The 14629-nt window shown below is 44.3% G+C and overlaps 1 long non-coding RNA gene across 1 annotated transcript; it reads right to left on the minus strand.

Annotated features, from left to right (window-relative positions):
* Nucleotides 1-1929: 1929 nt before the first annotated feature.
* Nucleotides 1930-14261, minus strand: LOC138301991 (uncharacterized). The gene is made up of 3 exons (XR_011205209.1): nucleotides 14128-14261; nucleotides 10880-10929; nucleotides 1930-1980 (listed from the first exon to the last, which is right to left on the minus strand). It is a non-coding gene; the product is annotated as an uncharacterized lncRNA (long non-coding RNA).
* Between the last annotated feature and the right edge of the window lie 368 nt (nucleotides 14262-14629).

Consider the following 14629-nt stretch of genomic DNA (forward strand, 5'->3'; position numbering starts at 1 on the left):
ACTTTTGAAAGTCTGCCATCTTGGTGATGGCAGAACTAGGAACTCTGGGACACAGTTCTGCCCACTTCCCACAGGAAGTGGTCATATATGGGGCAGTGTGACTCCAGGGGTAAGTATCCCATTGGCTATTAACCTACACTTCCCTAAACACCCCTATATTCAGTATTTAGGGGTGCACCTGGCACCAGGAAATCAGATCCTGCTGACCTGAAGAAGAAGGACACTCCAGAGACGCAAAAGCGAGAACTGAAGACCAGTGACGGACTCGGCACCAACCCTGCCAGCCTGCCTGCTGACTTCCACAATTGCGAGAAAGACGCCTTGTCCTCCAGCTGCTGAAACTTCCAAAAACCCGGGAAGACTGACAGCCTTCACCCGAGCACAAGGAACTCCTGTGAAATAGCAGAGCTGCTTCCCTGCACCTCGCAGGCAACCAAGAAACACTGAGGACGACTCTTGACAACCAAAACCCGATGCCAGACAGCACCACTTTATCCGGGCTCCCTAGCCCGAGTTGAAGTAGGCCAGCAGTGCCAGCGTGGTCCACAGCCTCTCCAGAAACAAAGTCTGTTGTGGGTCTCCCCACTGCGACCTTCACATCAAGACCTTTAGCCTCTTTGTGCAGGCACTCCTCTACCATGACCACCTCTGGTGACAGAAACCCAATGTCCCCTGCACCTCTGCACCCTTGGGCTGTGGAGAAGAGGACCATTGGTCCCCGAGCCTTGTGAGACCTGTGCACACTTGTTGGTTTGGACAGATTGAACTCCCAGTCCACACCTGCAGCCTCTTTCTGCAACTTACCCTCTACAGCAACCGCCATGGTGATGGAAACCCGACGGTCCTTGCACCTCTGCACTCGGCCGCCCTGGACCAAGGAGAAGAGGACCACTGGTGTCCCTATGTACCTGAGCATCCCAAGAAGTGAACCCCCTTGGCAGTTCACTCAGACTGGACTCCCAGGACCTGCCTGTAGAGCCTCACTAACTGGAACGAGCCCCACGGATTTCAACAGGGCCCCGACACTGAACTACACCTCTGCACCCGGCCGCCCCAGTGCAGCACGAGGTGACCTCTTTGCATGGCCTAGGACCCTACTCACATTAAAGGCCTGATTTAGACCTCAGCGGACGGGTTACTCTGTTGCAACGGTGACGGATATTCCATCCACCGAAATCTAAATTCCATTATCTTCAATTGGATTTAGATTTTTGCAGACAGGATATCCATCACCGTTGTGTCGGAGTGACCCGTCTGCTGAGTTCTAAATCAGGACCTAAGTCAGGACGACTGGTCATGTAAGTCACTGCTAGGTACCTGTTTACGGTATTTGTTTTTCCTCAATATGATGAAATTACAGCTTCAGAAAAATGCACTTGCAATTGTGTTGACTTTTCAAACCTGTGATAATTCCTATTGCAAAACATACTTACCTGATCGTATTGATTCTGGTGCCTAAACAGATATAAAGACACTTGTTATTTTTGTAAATTGGTGTGGAACCCCTTAATGAGTCATGTGTCTTATTTATTGACTGTGTGCCTATGGTAGATATCTAACACTCCTCTCTGAAAAGCCTAAGGCTGCTAGACCACACTACCCCATAATAGAACACCATAGGATTGCTAGAGCAAGGCCCTGTCCACTAGTAAGAGAACCCCTGGACTTCAGCCTTTGCTCCATCACCAAGGTATGTACATGGTATGAGGCACTTGATAAGGCTTTCCCCTCATCCAGATGCTTCCAAGAATATCAGATCCATTCACTCTGCAGAGAGGCTCAGAGTCAAATCATATGATGAAGGTGTAAAGATGTGTGTCAGTCTGCGTGCGATGGCATGTCACAGAGTGAGTTTGTAATCACATGCTTAACTGTGATGTGGGCATGGACACGGTTGTTCATTTGTATTTCTAAAGAGTAAGTTCTTACCTGGAATTGCTTTGGTATGACAGCAATGCTAACCCTCCTTCGAGCTGAGGCCTGTGGGACAAGGGGGTAGATAATGCATTAGCAATACGTTGACAGTGCTTGTGACTGGTTAGGTAGACTCGTGTGTCCCTCTTAAAATAGAGAAATGAATGAGGAACACTGGGACTTCTAAACTTCTAAACTGGAGACAAAACGTGGCAAAACATTCACCTGCCTCATTGGCTACAGTTATTATCATTGCCATTGTATGGTATTATGAGATTTGTGGTCAAAGATTTCCTCTATCCATGTATTTCTACCAATAGACATTGGGCTGCAACATTCGTCATAGACTTGGTGTCCCAAAACAGGAGACATGGAATAGCCTCTGACAAAAAGGATCCTGATATAAATGCTAAACATTGTTCACTAGATCCCAGAAACAAAACACACTTCATTTTGAGAAGTGAGATCCCAACATTGATGTGATGAAATTCAGAATGTTAATTTTAACTCTGTGAATGATCTCATAGAGGAGTATTCGATTGATGTGATTTCAACTTACATACTTTGGAAATATTTCAGAAAAAATATTTTAATGAACCACACCTATCATTAGAACACAACACTATAAAACATGAATAATTAATGGATGTATTAATAGGATATTGGAAAACAGGACACACATACAGTCATTCACAACTGATTCAGGCAACACTATCCAGAGCAATGGAGCTAGTAGGCAAAAGCAGTCGAATTTAAGATGGCTTTCATTGTCTCAGAAACAAAGCAGCCAGGCTCCTATCAGCCAATAAACAAAGAGCTCATCTAAAAGGATAATTAAAAAGAACGATGGGAGAGTGGGCATCTGGGTTGTAGGCAACATCTTGTACTGGGCAAAGCAGCTCACCAGATTACAGCACAGGTTTCTGATGTGGTTGGCTGTTAGTATACCTCTGAGAAGAAGGTTTGGTGTGGACAGTGCTAAGTGGGAATGAGGAAAGGGCTGGACTAGAAGAGCTGCATAGAAGCTCTACCGAAAGGTGAGGGAGCTAGGGCTGTGAGAGATAGACTATTGGGAGCGTTAAACGGATAGAGTTCATTTTAGGAAGCAGGCGATAAGAACAGGTAATGGAGCAATAAACAATCTGTTTAGGATGAGGATCATACTAGAACCAGTACAGGAAGCAAAATCAAAGCTTTTCATCACAACTTCTTTGTTTCCCACTCAGTTTGCACCAGAAGGGCTACGTGGAGAGTGATGTCCATTGGGTGGAAAGTAATTGAGTTCCTTTGGGCCTGCTATGGGAGATTTTGGATACAAAATGCTGAGGGAGACACAACAATGCTTGTTAAAGATGTGAGAGGTGAGAAACTGTTGAGAGGTGGAGGGAAGTCATGCAGGAACCAGAATGAGAAAGAATATTGCACATTGATGGGTGTAGATTGTTAGGGTGCTGGATGATGGAACTGGAGCAGTAAGATTTGGAGTAACCTATCTGAGGAGGGAGCAATACAATCAAGAAGAGTGATTGTAAGGAAATACCTCATTCTGTATGTTTACCCCCACATTTGTGGACTGATGCTGCTGTTTTGTTTTTACTTTGAGAGTGCACTGAGGCCTGCTAATCAGACCTCAGTGTCACTGTTCTGACCCTATACAAATTGCATGTCAAATTGGATACTCCCAATTGGCAAGGACTGACTTACGTATATGTTCCTATGTATAAGTATATGGAACCCCGGGTGTGTAAGGCTGATTGTTCACTTAGGGCTGTAGCACTGTTTGTGCCACCCTGTGTATGTACAAAATGGCTCCCAGCCTGCCACTGCAGATTGGAAGGACAGTGTTTACACTGCTAGCTTGACTTTTCTATTCACACCAATGGCAAAGCCACCCTATCCCTTAACAATATATATGTCTCCTCTAACAAAGGCCTATAAAGCCCTACGGCAGAGAGCTGTATTTAGTTAAGTAGGACATATATTTTTAATATGCCTCAACAGCAACATTTCCAAATTGTCATTTTGCTGTGAATAGTTAGTAGCCCCATTGGCTAACACAGGGTTACCATTTGGCACACAAACCTAGCTAACTCTTGAATGGGACTACCTAACTGGGTCAATGTAAGTTATCAAGTCACCTGTGGCATTAATTCCGACTTGATACCTAGGTTGAATTTTATACCACTATTAAAGTTTAGCAACTTTTAAAAAGTTGTCATCCTGTATTCCAGCTAGCCTAGTGGCCTCACCAAGGCCCTGGCACACAAAGAGTTGTCAGGCAACCTGGGGAGATGTGTGAATTACTCCCAGGCCTAGGAACAAAGGCAGTTGCTGCAGAGTGAGGTGTCACCTCCTCTCCCAGTATGGCCACTCAGGGTGTTAGCCCAAAAGGCAAACTTCAAAGGGAAATCTGCCTTTGTAAGGGAAGTAGTGCCAACACCCCTCAGCAGTTTGCCTTTTGTTCCTAAAGACTAAATGGAAACAGGGCCAAGGAGGGGGAACTTGCCCCCAAACCGGTTTTACTGTGGCTGTGTAGCCCTCTGGTACCCACACCTCTAGGGTGGGCTATCAAGCTCCTGACAATCAAGGAAGGGTTGTGCATCTTGAAAGGGGCAAAAATGTGGCACTCTGGTATAGTCAGATGCCACACATCACAGAAACATTGTCACTTGGTGGGAGAGGACCCAGTAGCCCATTGGTTAGTGACTGCGTGGTCCGCTACGGACACTTTTCTGGAATAAATATGGCAGCCCTGGCACCCTGACCCTCAGATCACACTGGAATCAGACAGAGGAATGAAGAAAGACTGCTCTGCTGCCCTTGGCTTGCACAAAGAGTGCGTTCACGGTTGGAAGGACTGCACCTGCTGCACTTTGGGCTAGCAAAGTTTGAACTGTATCTGCAGCACCTGGCTTAGGGAAAAGTTGCATCCCAGACCGAGTCTATGGCAGTGACTCCAATGATCAGTTGGCTGAACTCATGGAACCAGCTCAAGGGACACAAGAGCTGAGGAAACCCAAATCAACAAGTTGGTAGCCAGCACAGACGTTTTGCTGATACCAGTCATTGGGCACCCAAAAGGACAAATCCAAGATAGCCAAAAGTTGCACCTGAGTCTACCTGATCCAGGAGTACTATCTAAGTCCGGATTCATCACACCCAAGGGACACGAGCCCCCACCTAAGTGTTTTGCCCCGACCGTGGTGGAGACTGACCAGTCGCCCAGCATTGGCTGGCCTGCTACTGCAATGTAGAGGACTTCGAGAGACCCCAATCTCTGTGGCCAAGTTTGCCTCACTTCATTCATGGACCGAGGAACAACCACAAAGACACCCTGTCCACTGCACCACAACTGTAGAATCCTTTAAGCATCTTTTACCTGCATCCCTCAGCATCAGGACCACTCCATTGATTTCTATGGTGGTTGTCTTATAAAGTTTGGATCTTACCTTAAAAACACTCTGGTGGCCAGGTAATTGTTTAAAGTGTCCACCCTGGCACCCTAGACCTCTGTCCTGCCAGAACTGGTCAATCACCCCAGGCCAGAGTAGTCAAACTAACAGTTTAAAACTTTTCAAAAGTTTCCAAAGTTTTTGTTGACCAATGCTTGTTTGGGGTTGCATTTAATGGTCATATCTTCTAAAATCTGTATATCCAGAACCCTCACCACGGACTCTAAAAAATCATAAAAATATATTCTTTTAAATTGGTGTCTTCTTTCTTTCATTTGTTGTGACTTTTTTATTTTATTGTTTGGTGCTGTTAAATGGTTCGCATGGTTCCTTTGCCGAGCCTTACTGCTTGCAGCTACAGCTAGCCAGGGTTAAGCTTATGGTTAAGTAAATGAGTTTGATTGGACCCAAATGGTATTTGTGAGTGTACTGCATGATAAGGCCCCACAGCCACATCCTATAGCACACCCCATTCCTCACAGTGATTAACTCAGGATACGGATAGAAGGAAAGAAAAAAGGTCTGAAACCGTTTGTGGAACATTATAGAGCACCCCTAAGAAGCAATCGAGCTTGAGTGAGAAAGAAGGCAGGTGGAGAGAAATTATCCCTGACAGATTGCTTTTGTCAGTTCTTATTCCGCAGGTCTGTATTCAGCTAAGTACCACAAACCCGTGCAACAGTTAAGCAGTGTCAAATGGAACAATTATGAATAAGGGTCAAAAGGTGATGGAACAATATGGACTGAGGAAAAGAGTGAAACAAGCTGAGAATTTTTAGCAATGCAAGGAGATGTTAATGAGCAGATTGGAAGTATTTCAGCTGGGCATGCTTTGGCCACTAAAATGTATAAAAAGGCACCCATTTTATACATTCTGCTAACATTTTATTACCTAATAATTATACAGCAAAGCAGTATGTGGCTTTGATTTAACCATGACTTTCTAAAATACTGTGCCAGGGGCTGGAGGGGGGTTTGGGGAGAGTGGAAGGCTTGCAATGCCAGGGCAAGGACCCAGCAAGACGTGCCCCCGCTCACCTTTACAGAAAGCACCCAGCCAGGGATACCCGGGGCACAAGGGAGCCCCAGAAACTAGATGGAGGAATCCGGGTTGGGGTGCAAATAACCTCGGCTTTGTGTTGCTATGGAAAGAGAATCAGGAGGTGAGCAATTTGTGCAGCAGCTGCCAGTTGTCGGCATGGTGCTGATTCAAGATGGTGCCCGCTGCCTCTGGTTTGGCTACGCAGTGAGATGGCACACAGAGAGCCAGCTACGGTGGATCCCTTCAGTGGGTGTATGGAGCCTAAATATCAACTGGGCATATGGAGCCCTGACAGAGGAACCCTTTGATAGCGACAGCCATGGACGCATAGCCTGGAGCTGCTTTTTGCCCCAAACATACAATAAGACAGATCTGGAAGCAGCAGCGGGGAAGGGCTGCTCAGTTTAGAACTTTAGGTCTTTAGCCTCCTAGAAAGAGAGACTCTGTTAGTACGACGGCTCTGTGGAGCTACTTCGGGGGACCCTCCAGCCTCTGTTGGGGCTTCCAGAGTAAGAAGGGCACATAGGGAATATTCAAAACCCATGCCGCTCACTCTTCACCTGCCCAGCTTACGTGGATCCTCTCAACAGTGCATGGGTGCACATCCCTGGAAGCCCTCTACGCATTAAACCAGCACCTCAGTGTATATTCGCTTTCATGGAGCAGCGTTGTTGCCAGTATTAAATAAAAGGGGTCAACTGGGAAGTATCTGACCCTGATTTAGAATCTTACACTACGCATCCCTTTTGACACATTCTGTCAGTAGGAGAAGACAAAAACATTGAGATTAACCACACACATCAAATGTTCTCCACCGATAAGTGGAGACACAATCTCTTTATTTCAGGTCTTAGCCCAGACAACCCAGCTCAGGCATAAATCCTTCAGCAAAGTCACAGCTTTGATACAACAAAAATGGATCAAATACAGATGTTTAAACTGATCTTCACACACGGGGAAGGAATGCAAAAGCCAGATGTTTACAAAAAGTGATGGATGGAATGCTTGAATTAATTTCAGCCACTGGAACTTATTGGGCCGCATTCCAGTCCATGATAATTTTACACACCATGCCACCTTAGTTTGGGCCAAGCCATCTGTCTTCACTCTGCTCCAGTCGGAACAATGCCACCTGAATTGCCATACCACATCCACTCTCAATCGGAACACAATAAGGCTGTGATTAATTTAAACATTACAACCATGGCCGTTTTGTTTACTTCAGAAAATAGATGTAGAACAGACGTTTCTGGGCCCATGTGACCCCACCAAGCCACCAGAGACCAACAGAAATGACAGGCATCAAGACAACCACTTGTCCCCCTGGAAAAGATATTTGTCATTTAAATAACACAGAAAAGCACGAAAGAAATGACAAAACAGAGAGAAAGAAGGATGGTCCACGGCTTCTATTGGGTACTGAAGCCCCTCCCAAATCCAGCTCAACTCCCCCTTTATACATTTTTCAGCAAGCCAACCATGTGGCACCTGGTGACACAATCTTCATGGGAGAGTAACTTGTGTCTGAACCCCTTGCCATGGTCTCAGCCCTTGACTTTAGCACAATGGCATTCCTCACACTTGTTTAAGTCCTCTTTCTCTCTCTCTCTCTCTCTCTCTCTCTCTCTCTCTCTCTCTCTCTCTCTCTCTCTCTCTCTCTCTCTCTCTCTCTCTCTCTCTCTCTCTCTCTCTCTCTCTCTCTCTCTCTCTCTCTCTCTCTCTCTCTCTCTTTCTCCTGCCCATAGCTCCAAGATAAGTTGCATGATTCCGTTCCCTACTGGAGCGATGCCCTGGGACGATGCCCTGGGCCTGACTGGAACCCCCTCCCCCCACCTACTGTTTGGTTTCATATGCTGTCCCATCACACAGAGGACATTTCTTTATGCCCCACCACCAAGTTATACATGTGTTGGCATCCCTTCACAATGTTATACTTGTTCTTCCCATGTTTTACAAGTCTCTTTAGTTCTACCAGTATAACACTGTCCTGGCGAGACAGTAGGGTCGTGAGGGAGTGCCACTAGGCCCACTGGGATGGTCTTCCCAAGGGTTATTTAGTATTGCAGGGTAGACTCAGCAGGATACAGATGTTACCCAAGGTGCACAGGGCATTAGCACGGAATGATATTCAGATCCCCGAGGAAGCAAGCAAGCACCCTTTGCGTGCCCCATGGCAACTGAAATATGCAATACTAAAATGGTTCCATGACAAATTTGTTGAGCCAAGGTGAACCTCGAATTTCTACTGGTTTACGCACTGGATCCAGATTACAGTTTTCTCAGCATATAGGCCCAAACAAAGAGAAGTATGACTATTATGCATCACTATTCCCCCAAATTGAGGTATTTGTTCCTGGTCTTTTGATAATTTCCTGGTTAGAAGGACTCTCTTGCATTACTGTTTGCACTTAAAAACTAAATTAGATGTTTAAAAAATTTGACTTCCAGGGATATACCTGAGGGAAAACACAATGAAGCAAAATTTTTCAATTACAATGGGATGGAATGATGGAGCAAAGGGGCTTGACTTAAGTGTGGGGGGTAGTGGTGCTTAGGGTGTGACACCCTTCAAATAAATGCTTTCATGTCTTGGTAGGTGGGGCCCTGAGTTAAGTCTGCTATCTATGTGACAGTTTTTCTCATTCAGAGGCCATAGTGAAAGACAAACTGTCACATTGGCCTATAGACAATCAGGCGCTGAATGGTCAGTGTGTGGGCCTTTTTTGGGCTACGTGTGGGCTCGTTCTATAGTCTGTTGGGCTATGTTTTTTACTGTTGATTCCTCTGACGTTAAAACAAACACTGGCTGCAGCAAGCTGAAATCCATGCAGTCTTCTATACCCTGCAAAACACTTATACAGGGTGGTCTACAATGGCCACTTTTTAACTTTCTAATTCACTAATGGGAGGTACTTTTATTTTGGTGCTGGGCCTATTTTCCACCTAAGTCTGACCCAGAAAACAAAACTGTTACCTCTAATGTAAACGGGGAAAACAGAAGGAGTGAGAGAGAAAGAGAGAGAGTGAGAGACAGAGAGAGAGAGAGAGAGAGAGAGAGAGAGAGAGAGAGATATTCATCTGTTGGCTGAATTACAAAATGTGAAACTACATAACCTGGAATCAATACCGGCTTTACTGCTTGTGTGATTCTAGGCATATACATATATATTTCAGAGAGCTTTTTCTTTCTTTATTATGACATATGTATGCACTTTTAAATGCTTGGTTCAGGATATTTGTTGTACAAGCACCTGTTATATTTGATTAAAAATCTAGGCCACTTTGGGGTTTACATGACTGGTGACTTGCCTGTTAGTTCACTAAGGGCATTAACGTTGGGTGGCAAGCCATGAATGTTTAAAAAAAAAAGACTTTTAATAAATGTCTGTTTATGAAGTGATATAATCTGATGTACTGAGATTAAGCACTTTTGCATGCTAAAGAAATACACTTTTTTGATTTTTAAAGTGATTGTATCATATTTTCACATTATTTGTGTTACAAAATATACATGCCAAACATTTTTATGGCTCGCCTTATGCACGGACTCTTGGAGCCAAGCCAGACTCATGGCTCAGCTCTAGCTTGCCCTATCCTATTTATTTGCCTGCACACCTTCCTCTGTTTCAAACACAGGCTTAGCACCTGGGGTAGTAAGTCACTTGATAAAAAAATGTGTAAAAGGCAAGGACTAGAACTACAGCACCCTAATGACATGTTCAGATTTGCCTACCCTAGCATGAAGGCTTCTGGTAGCAAAGATGAAGAAGAGTATGTGCAGTGAAAATGCATTTAAAATAAGTGATCTCAGAGCAGGGTCTCCAGGCCTTTGTGTTGTACATGACTGTAGCGATGATTTCCTATGGAGAACTATTAGGGCCAGACGGGGTGTGCAAGGGTGTTTTGGTGTGACATGCCTCAAATTCGTACTTGGTTTGGTAGTTGGGTCTGGAGGCTCTGAGTAAGGTCTGCTGAGACTGTGTCAATTTTGCTTGCCGTTCTTAATTTTCTAAGAGGTTTTAATTAGTTGACTTTTTGGATCAGGATCTTAAATATATGTAGTGATCTTTTTACCAAATAAGTAGTAAATTTGCACCTACATACTACCCCTAGAATGGGTGCAAATGTACTACTTTTTGAAATTCACAAACATTGGTACTAGCATTAGTCTCTACTTTACAGGCATGCTACTGGCAAACAAATACTCAAATGGTGGTGGGATGAATGCTTTTAAATAGTCTAACCAGTGGCAATCCATCAAAGTAGTATTCTAACCCGTTGTGCCACACTACACATAGGCACACCTAATGCAAATCATTACTGAGCCTGTTCTTCCTGAATACACTCTATCCCGAACCTTAGATATCTCCCCCGTCCCCCTAGAAGCACACTGCATTTTTTACTTGGGAAATTTCAGATCCACGACCCTGAATGTCACTGACTAATCTAAGCCCTTGGGGGCTGTTTTTACCTGCTGGAATGCTCTCAACAGGTGTGGTTTTGATTTCAGCTCTCCATCATCTAGAAAAGAATAGGATTGCGTGAATTAAAGTCAAACAAGAACAACATATCACCTGCATTAAGAGAACTACACTGGCTCACTCTAGAAGCCATAATACATTTTAAAACAATGTTTATCACATATACAGCCATACACAGGCAGCACCCACACTACTTAAGAACCTCTTCTAAAATCTCTGGTGTCATGAAGAACTTGATAAGTTTCAATAATCTTAGGGGCCCTAATAACAGTCTGGTGGTCTAAAGACCGCCGGACTCACGGTGGTGGTCAGACCTCTGCAGTTGTGGAGGTCCGACTGCCACATTAGGACCCTGGCGGTCGGACCACCATCCTTGTCAGGATCTTTGATCCTGACGAGATGATGGCGGTTGACGAGATGATGGCAGCTGTGGTTGTAATCAGCCACGATGATGCTAAAGTCAACGGTGCCGTGCTGATTACAACCATGTTCTTCGCCAGCCTTTTCATGGTGGTTCACCCGGCATGAAAAGGCTCGCAGAGGACAAGTGCTGGGGATCACATGGGGACCCTGCACTGCCCATGACACTGCAGGGGACCCCTCCCTAGCACTGTCAGAATGCGCACTGACTGCTTAGCAAACAGTGTGCATTCCGAGGGTGCTATGGCATTGCTTGCGGTGCCGGGTCCAATGCCACTGAACGGTTTCCACTGGGCTGACAAGGTTTCCGCTGGTCAGCACAGTGGAAAACTCATAATGGGGCCGGCAGGGAACCCGCCAGCACCATAGCGGCCTCCTCTTTGGGAGTTTGCCATATTTTTCCCGACAGCCAAACTTGTAACCAGCACCTTAGTCTGGAATCCAAAAAACACAATCCCCTCAAATCCAACACAAAGTACTTCTCTGGTGCAGCTCCCACCATCTGGAGCTCCCTACCAGTTGATCTGTGATGCCCTTAGCAGCTCCCCCAATTTTCCAAGGGACTACAAATGCACTTTTCGAAATTCTGCCTGGAAAAATCTGCTTCACTGACCTCCTACTCACTCCTATATTTCTCCTTTAAAATTCCCTTATTATCTACTAAATACACAGACTCAACTTCCCCTCACTTCAACTTTGCCCGTGTTTCCATCCTATCCTACTTCTACCCTTTCCTATTGTTTGCCTCACAATTTACCCTTAGCTCCGTTCTACTCCAGGCCTATCATTCAAAGTTTTTCCATTTACTGTTGTCCTGCTTACTATTCTGTTTCAGCATTCCACTAAACTCCTTCGTATCCTAATTGAATTTCTTTCCTCTGTCTATATCCTTGTATTCTTTTTACTCCTACCTGCCTCTTCACGTAACTCATATCTTCTTTCTACTTGCAGACACCTTTCCCGTTATTGATTTGCCCTAAACACGATCCGTTATAAATTCTCCTTTAATCTTAATCTCAGATTTCTTCTGCCTCCTTCCTTTCTCCTCTGCTCTCAATCCCCTGCAAAACCAGCCTGCTGTTTTCTTTAGTCAATGTTCTATTACCCCTCAGATCCATTTTGATACTGTTTAATTGGCTGTCATCATCATTTTTGGCCGTATGCCTTCATTTGTTACCTGCCGATTATATGTAAGAGGTAACTCCAACACTGCCTGTAGTTCTAAAGTACAGTGCACTGGCACATTCAGTTGAGTTGCCCTTAATAAATAACAATAAATAAATAAATAAAATGAACCCACACCGCAGAACTACCCAATACGCTGCCACTTCCTAGTCATGCACACAGTCCACATAACAGCTTATTCTGTGCTCTGATGTTCTGATCCTAATATACTTCTGCAATGTGATATGAAGGCTTAGGTATTTTGATAGCTGCTCGCCAATCTATCCCCTTCTTGTTTTTAATTGGTTTGACGTTGTTTTCTACTACGCTTCTTACTCATTTATTCCCGATTGCTCCAAGGTTCCTTGCTTTTATCTTTGTTGTTAAGCTTTGTTCTTCTGACCTACTTTGGTTTACTCTTAGACGACTTCACTCTACCATGACTCCACTCCAACTGTTCTAAGGCCCACTAGATTTTCTCCCTGGTAATCTTATCCTGGTAAACTGAGCTGTTCCGCCTTTATAGTGATTTAGATCGCAGCTGTTTTGATTTCACTTAGGAATACATCCTGCAGCTTTGATTTAAGTTGTTTTGGATTTTTCATTGATGCCCTCTACTTTTCTAACATGACCATCATCCTCCAACTTTTCTGACGATACGGTGGTTTTCTCCATCCATTATGCGTTTACAAAACTTTATGCTCTGCTGGTATGACTGCGTGTTGGGTTTGCACCCAGCAATTCTGCCTTTATTGTGATTTCGTTTTAATTTGACCATGATTAAATCACTGCATTCCTTGTTTTGCATCCTAAATTTCTGGCTGTGCCTTTAGTTACACTCTTAGGTTCTGACTTTATTTTAACTTTTTCATTATTGTTTTGAGGTTTCCATATATACTTATTGCTGTTCTGAATTTTCTTGGTTTACACAGGGCTGTTCTGAATTTAGCAGATTAACTCTATGCTGTTCTGACATTTTTTTGATGGTCTCTGTTCTCTTCTGAATTTATCTAGATTTAGTCACTGCTGTTCTGACTTTATGGTAGTGCACTCAGTGCTGCTCCGAATATATTTAGAACTACTCACTGCAATTCAGACTTTATTTTGATTTACTGGGTGCTTTTCTTAATTTATCTGTATTTACCCACTCCTGTTCTGACGTTATCTTGATGTATCCATGGCTATTTTGACTTTCTCTCAATTTTGTTATTACTTATTGATGTTCCGACTTTATCATGTTTTACTTATTGCTGTTATGGCATTATCTTGATTTACTCACTGCTGATTGGATTCTTCTGGATCTACTCACTGCTGTGCAGTTTCGCTAATGTTCAGACTTTATCTTAGATTTACTCACTGCTGATTCTGAATTTATCCAGATTTACTCACTGCTGTGCAGATTTACTGATGTTCAGACTTCATCTTAGATTCACTCACTGCTGATTCTGAATTTATCAGGATTTACTCGTTTTTAAGGCTCTCTTGATTTACTCAGTGCTGTCCTGAAATTATTTGCTTTTGCATATCGCTGTTCTTAGTTCATCTGGATGTACATGGTTTCCTTTACTTGCTCCTTGGTGTTCAGAGTTTTAATTGACTTTGTCCCTGTTGTTCAAACCTTTCCTTGATATTCCCCCTTGTGTTCAGACATTACCTCGTATTTCTGCTAGCTGGCGGTTGCGGGAGTTCTGCTGGATTAGCCTTTTCATATCCTCCAGCTCTGCGTGTTCTCGTGAGTGAAGCCGCTTCAGGTTCTCCACGTGTTGAATCATCACCTCTGCAGCACGGCTCATACGGGCCTCCTGCAAGCAAGAGGGTCAGGTAGCCAATCAGAAAGTGGAACAGTGTAGGAATATTGTTGAGAGCCCTGATTTTGCAGTGAACTGTGCATTGGAGGAGCTGTGGGTTTGGGTGTGAGAGACCATGGTTGTTCAAATGGATGCAGCTAGGCAGTCTAGGTTCTGCAGCACAACTCGGTCAGGCACAATCCCACTCATACATGCCTACCAGGTAGCGTTCTGGAGCCAGGCCTGAGTAAGAAGGCCAGGCCACAAGCCACTCACCCGGGTTGTATGTGTGCGGCACAATTTTTTATTCATATGAGGTGAATTGGAATTTTCAGAACACACTAATCACCAAGGTATTCCAAAAAGTTG

The sequence above is a fragment of the Pleurodeles waltl genome, chromosome 6, assembly GCF_031143425.1.
Source record: "Pleurodeles waltl isolate 20211129_DDA chromosome 6, aPleWal1.hap1.20221129, whole genome shotgun sequence".
Classification (NCBI taxonomy): domain Eukaryota; kingdom Metazoa; phylum Chordata; class Amphibia; order Caudata; family Salamandridae; genus Pleurodeles; species Pleurodeles waltl.